This window comes from Chenopodium album, chromosome 16 (assembly GCF_948465745.1).
Source record: "Chenopodium album chromosome 16, dcCheAlbu1.1, whole genome shotgun sequence".
NCBI lineage: Eukaryota > Viridiplantae > Streptophyta > Magnoliopsida > Caryophyllales > Amaranthaceae > Chenopodium > Chenopodium album.
Genome location: NC_137849.1, coordinates 15,071,968 through 15,078,554, shown reverse-complemented (window position 1 = coordinate 15,078,554; position 6,587 = coordinate 15,071,968). Strand labels below are relative to the sequence as shown.

At 39.7% G+C, this 6,587-nt stretch overlaps 1 non-coding gene across 1 annotated transcript; it reads left to right on the top strand.

Moving 5' to 3' along the window:
* Nucleotides 1-4,338: 4,338 nt before the first annotated feature.
* Nucleotides 4,339-4,444, top strand: LOC145587081 (small nucleolar RNA R71). The gene has a single exon (XR_014101123.1). It is a non-coding gene; the product is annotated as a small nucleolar RNA R71 (small nucleolar RNA).
* The last annotated feature ends 2,143 nt before the right edge of the window (nt 4,445-6,587 follow it).

Genomic DNA, 6,587 nt, shown 5'->3' with positions numbered 1-6,587 from the left:
TTCAAAAGCAAAAGTCCGTTGGTATATAGTCCAATTCACAAGAAAGACAACAAAAAGAAAAATAAAGCCTTAAAAACATGATACAAGCCAAAAACAAAAAGAAAAAGAAGGAAAGAAAATAAAGGAAAAGTAAAGAAAAATAAAGAAAATAGGAAAACAAAGATAAAGGAATAGTGGGAAAATAAAGAAAGGAACAAAGATGCAAGTATAACACGTAATCCCCAATCGTCAAACAAGTGGTCATTCGACAACAACGTCAATGACCCCAAACACTCTACGGTGTTATAATCATACATCCTCGAACAGTTCAACTTTTCCTAAATCTAATCCTAATCTATGCATCCAAGAAAAGTAAAGAAATAAAAGAAAGAAAATAAGAAGGATCTCACCGGGCTTCCAAGCAATGCCAATAAAAATAAGGCAAAACAACATCCACCTTCATTAAGCTCCAAAAATCAATAGCATCATTATCAAAGCCAAGTGAGAAGAAAAATACAAAATAGAACTATAAATAAAGAAAAACGGTTAGTAACTTCAAAACAAAATAAAAGAAAGCAAAACTAAACAAAAAGAAACTACAAAGCAAAAATCAAGTTAAACTACCAAAAAGTAAGAAAAAGCAAAGAAATCTAAAGGAACTATACACTAAAGTAGCAACTAATTACCTAAACTACAAGATTTGGATTGAAGGGATTTAGATTCAAGGGTTTTGGATATTAAGGCTTTGGATTCACGGGAGCAAACAACATGCATCATCATCATAGAAATCAGCACAACAACAACATCATCAAAAGAGAAAGAATAGACATGGAAAGCTCATAGAAACAACAATCAAACACCATCAAGAAGAATCCAAGGCATGCAATTATCAATCATCGAGGCAAAAAGTAGACAAGGTAATTCCCAATAACAATATTGGCCACTGAGACAAACCCCTAAAAAAAATAAAGTTTCCCCAAGCTAAACATGAATTCATCTCAACATCCCATCAATACAAAGCAAAAAACACATAAAATAAGGGATGGAGGAAAAATGCACAAAATAGGGAAACTAACTATCACTCGGCCCGGCACTATCATGGTCATCCCCGTCATAGGAGAACCCAGTTGGGGGACCATAAGGATCCCATCCCTAGGTGTAACCGGGTGGCCAACCATAGTGCCCCTTGAAGTTGTCTTATTGCCAAGGGGCAAGGGGAGTATATTTCTCGGGCAAAGCAAGCGGTAGTGGATGATCGGGGTGGACATAGGGGTAGTTAGGATCACCCCTATAATCGCTCCCACCGGGAACATTGTAATCATTGTTACCGTGCTCATCGGGGAATGAGCAAGTCTCGGTGTTGGACCCCGGAGGTCATTTCCAATAATGATACCCACTTGATGGAATAAGACCAAGTTGGGCTGGAAAATATGGGTAGTTAACCGCGGGGAAGATCTCCCCACGGTTAACACTTGCATCATACAAATGTTGTTGTTGGAGAAACATACCTTGTTGCATCTTCGAAATGCCTCTCATTTGATTATAAATTGCTTCAAAATCTTGGTCGTACATGCCTTCTAAACGAATTTGCATCCCCTTCATTTGCGCACTGAGAGCATCCATATCGGGGTTAGTATATTTGTGTTGTTGTTGCGGTTGTCGTCGTTGTTGTTGTTGTTGACGATGTTGTTGTTGTTGTTGTTGTTGTTGTGGAGCTACTTCTTCTTCCTCTTAATTTTCTTATTCTCCTATTTCCTCATCATCATCATGGGGGAGGCGGTTACTTAGGGGCACATGCCATACATTAGGCACATCCTCACGGTGGATAGAAGTCAAGGAGGGGTTAGGGAGATAGCACCAATGTTTGTTCTCCCTAAGCCAATCGACACCTCGTCATCATCATTCTTAGCCAAAAATTGCACTTGTTTCAATTGTGTAATGTCGAGGTAAAGGGTGCTCGGACTACCGACCGGAGTACAAGAGGGCAAGTAGTGGCCAAGATGAAGGTTGGTCACGAGCCTCGTAACCATGCTACCACAAGGGATCTCTCCGGACTCCCTAGATTGCAACGCCTTGCAATATCTCAAAAACATGAACCCTAAGTTCAAACGACCTTGGTACTCCTCCCTAGTAGCCAACCATAGAATTCGGAGCTCTAATTGACTCATTTTACCCAATTCTTGCTTTGGGATAATTGAATATCCCAAAAGCCTATGAAGAACTCGAAGACACAGTTGGAAAACTTTGCTTATCGCGGCATACCGGGTAACAAAGTCACCTTCCTCCCACCAAGAATTTTGGTCATATTCATCGAAGAAGAACTCGGGGTCCAAGACATCCGCCCCCGGATTAAGATTAAGAGTCGCATTGAACTCGGCGAGAGAAAGATCATGGTGAATGTTGAAGAGCTGGAAATGGACCTGGTAGTTGCCACCTTCTACCGCCTCACATGAAACTGTAGCCAAGAACTCCAAAGTTGGCTCAAAGTAAGTACGATAACATGTGTTCACGAAGGTGCTCATGTGAAGATTGCTGAACAACTCCCTTAAATCCTCGTCAATCCCCAATTTGATCATATCCGGTTGAAAGTAGTGACGAAAGGGCTTGAGGGAACGGTTCTTTTTTAGCTTGGCATATCGATCTTTTTGTATTGGGTCCTTGGTTTTTGTTTTGGGAATAGGAGTAGGTTTTTGTGGTTGGGAAGTAGATGGGTTTGAAGAAGGTTCTTCAATGGTGATGGTGGTTTTTCGTTTTTTAGAGGAAAGGGCTTGAATAAGCTTTGACATTGCGTTTCCTCCAAATTAACCAATTCAACAACACAATGTTAAGCAAAATAAATCATCAACAACACAAATAACCAACCCAAATTTCACATTCAATCACTAAGTTCATCCAAATACATACTATTACTATTTACAATCATAAACAATCAAAATCTTGCAACAATATCATATAATTATGTAAAATAGAGTCAAAGAAGAAGATTATACCACACTTAAAGCAAGATTGATCAAGAACAAGCCACCAACTCCCACCAAGTAGAAAAACCCCAAATTTGGTCTTCAATGGAGGAGAGAGATTGGAGGTTGATAATTGAAGAAAGTAGTATGATTTTTGTTGTTAAGGGTGAATTTGTATAAGGAATTTGATGATTTGTGATGGATTTATGATGATTTGATGATGAAAATTTTTGATGAACAAGGCTAGGGTTTCGGTTTTCTTAAGTGAGAAAGGAGAATGGTGCGCACAAAAATGAGGGTGAAGGGGAAATGAGGAAAAGAAAGGAGAAATAAAGAAGATAAGGGACTCGGCCCGACCAGGTGTGCGGCCGCACGACCTAGCTGCGTGCCCGCGCCTGGCTTGGCTCTTCTTGAAATTTTTACTCGGTGCTTTCTACTGTGGGCTCATTGTCCAATATCATCCCGGGATTATTGAACCCACCAAATATGGCAATTTCAAAATATGATGACAATGGGTTCAACATCCAAAAATAATGAGAGCACCACAATGAACCCACCAAGTTCAAATTTTCTTCAAATTTTAACACAACTTCCCCTAACTTACCTCACTATATTACCTTACCCTTTTACCTCAAAATTCGATAAAATCGAACATATTCTCATCAAAACACGAAACCTTTCCATTGCTTATGCTTGCTCGAAATTATCCATATCCAATGAATTTAAATCAATCCAAATAGAAAACAAGTGAAAGAAAAGAAAAGCAAAAGAAAGAAAATTAAGAAAAATAGAAATCAAAAGAAAAGGGTTAGAAAACCGGGTTGCTTCCCAGGAAGCGCTTGCTTAAGGTCCTAAGCTCGACCCTTCCTCCAAATCATGGAGGGTTAAAGAAAACCACATTATCCAAAGTAGTGGAGAGGGTAAAATCATTGCAAAGCTTGTGAAAAATCACATCATGAACCATGTCATCTTGAATCATATGACCCACAAACATCACAAAAGACACATCCACTTGGCATATTACTTGAAGTAGAAGGAGGAGTAGAGTTAGTTGATGTACTCTCCCTTAATGTGGGAGGGAAGACTTGGTACAATTGAAGAGGCACTTTCTAGCTTGGCCTTGATTAATGTCATCTCCTTCCCCAAGTTTAAGATTTGGGAAGACAAGGTATTGATTGCATTGAGATGATCAACCGAGTAGACCGTTAAACCACTTTTGCTTGTAGACTCTCTCTCTCCCTCTTGCCAATCCATGTAGTGACGAACTACATCCTTTATGATATCAACAACTTCTTCCTCGGTCTTGTTCATAATCGAGCCTCCGGCTCCGGCATCAAGACATGACTTCCCTTGGCGGCTCAATCCTCCATAGAAGATTTGTATGATTTGATATGTCGGGATTCCATGGTGAGGACATTCTCGTTGATATTCCTTGTATCTTTCCCAAGCCTCATACAAACTCTCACTAGGATTTTGCTTGAAACTTTGGATTAGAGTTCTTGCCTCGGCGGTCTTCTTTTGAGGGTAAAAGCGAGAAAGAAACTCTAGACTGACCTCATCCCAAGTTCTCAAGGAATTAGGCTTTACTTCCTTATCTAGCCACTCCAAAGCTCTTCCGATTAGAGAGAACGGGAATAGCTTGAGCCTTATGAATTCTTGAGAAACCCCATTGACTTTGATTGTGTTGCAATACTTCTCAAACTCTTTGAGATGATTTAGTGGGCTTTCGTGCTTGGCACCACTAAATTGCCTTCGTTCAATCATTGTTATCATCGCCAGCCTTATCTCAAAATCATTAGCCGGTGTTGTTGGCGGAGCAATACCACTCTCAAATGTATAGGCCTCGGGAGTTCCCAACTCCTTCAAAGCAATCCTTGGTACTTCACCCATGCTTCTTTGTTCTTCTTCACTTGAAGAGCTAGAACTTAAGGATCGTCTAGCAACTCTTATCCTTGCGATTGTTCTCTCAATCTCCGGATCAAAAGGTACTAAAGTCCTTCCTCTTGTCCTATGCATACAATCTCAAAGAAACAATTAGTAGCACGGCTACAAGTGTAGCCTAAAAGAGAAAAATCAATTTGTATTTTTGAAATGAAATGAAATAGACTCAACAACAATAGCAAACAACTACGTCATTCCCCGACAACGGCACCATTTTAACCAAGAGGTGGATTCTAGGTAGTTGAAACTAAAATTCCTCCAATCAAACTAATTTACAACCAAACCTACACCTAGTAATAGGGCATGTTCGGGTCGAACCACTAGGAATGGGGGGAAGTTAGCTATTGCCTAATTCAAGCTATTTCGAAGGGTAAAAGGTAGTGTAGATTATCTAAGTTCAACTAAACAAAAAAGTAAATTACAAAGTAAATCAATATATCAAGACACTAGGGACTTAGGATTCACATATTCTTGCAATGGACACACACTAATCGGGTTGGAGATTGATTAATTCAAGTATTGCGAGGGAAGATAGACAATGCAATCAAAAGAGCTCAACAAGCTATCTCCTAGAGGTTTAACTAGCGCCAACAACGAGAGACTGTACTAGGAACGCCACAAACCAAGCTCGATCGGTAAATGTGAGCTACAAATCAATGGTCCGTATCAATGTAGGCACACAATGCAATCTAGTATGACACTTAAAGTTAGCTACTCTTTAACTAATCACACACATGCACAAAATCAATCAACCTATTTAATCACAATGCTAAATAAATCAAAAACTCCCAATTAGCTATGATCCATCACTCAAACATGCTTCACCATATCCCTAACTAGTAAACTACTCACAATCCATGAAAGAAATCAAAATCAAAACTAAGTTAATCAACAAATTCATCATCATCATTTCAATCCAACAAATTCAATCAACTAATCAATAAACTTGAACAACCACCAAACAATTGAAATCAAAAGCTAAAGATTGCATTAAAGTAAAAGAAGTCTCTACAAACTTTGGTGAAATCAAAGAAAAATGTGCTTAGAATCATCAATCATCAACTATGAATTTCTCTCTCTAAAAATCTTTACTTTAAAACTCTAATTAATTCTCTCTCTAAAAAAATGAATTCTCTCTAGAAAAATCTCTCTCCCAATTCATCTCTCTAAAAAATATAAGAAAAATCTATATATAGTAGAACTAACAAAGAGAAATTAGTTAGATCGTCCAAAATAGACCCGTACAGGGACGACCTCTTCAAGAGGATGCGCGGCCGTACAAAAATGGGTACGGAACAGGGGGAGCAACAGGCGCGGCCGCGCCAAGGCCACGCGCGCCTACGCCACCAAGCCGTGCGCCCGCGCCATCATCTCGCGCACCCAGGCCTGGGAACAGGGCAGCTTCTTCGATCATGCAAAGCCTTCGAGAGAAAAGAAAGAGAGTATGAGAAGGAAGGTAGATCAATGCAACCTGTGTCATTGAACAAAAAGAGTTGCATTTGTGGGGCTTAGCAGATCTCAGAAATACCCCGTAAGCATGCACTAAGAGCAATATTATATGCAAGACATGATCCACACAGCTATGTTATCACATGGTACTCTGTAGCAGCATATGAACAAGCTTATGGGCCTGCTATCAACTCTATCCCAGATCCTGAACATTGGCCTCAAATTGACCAGCTGTAAACATCCAAATGTGTCTCCCCA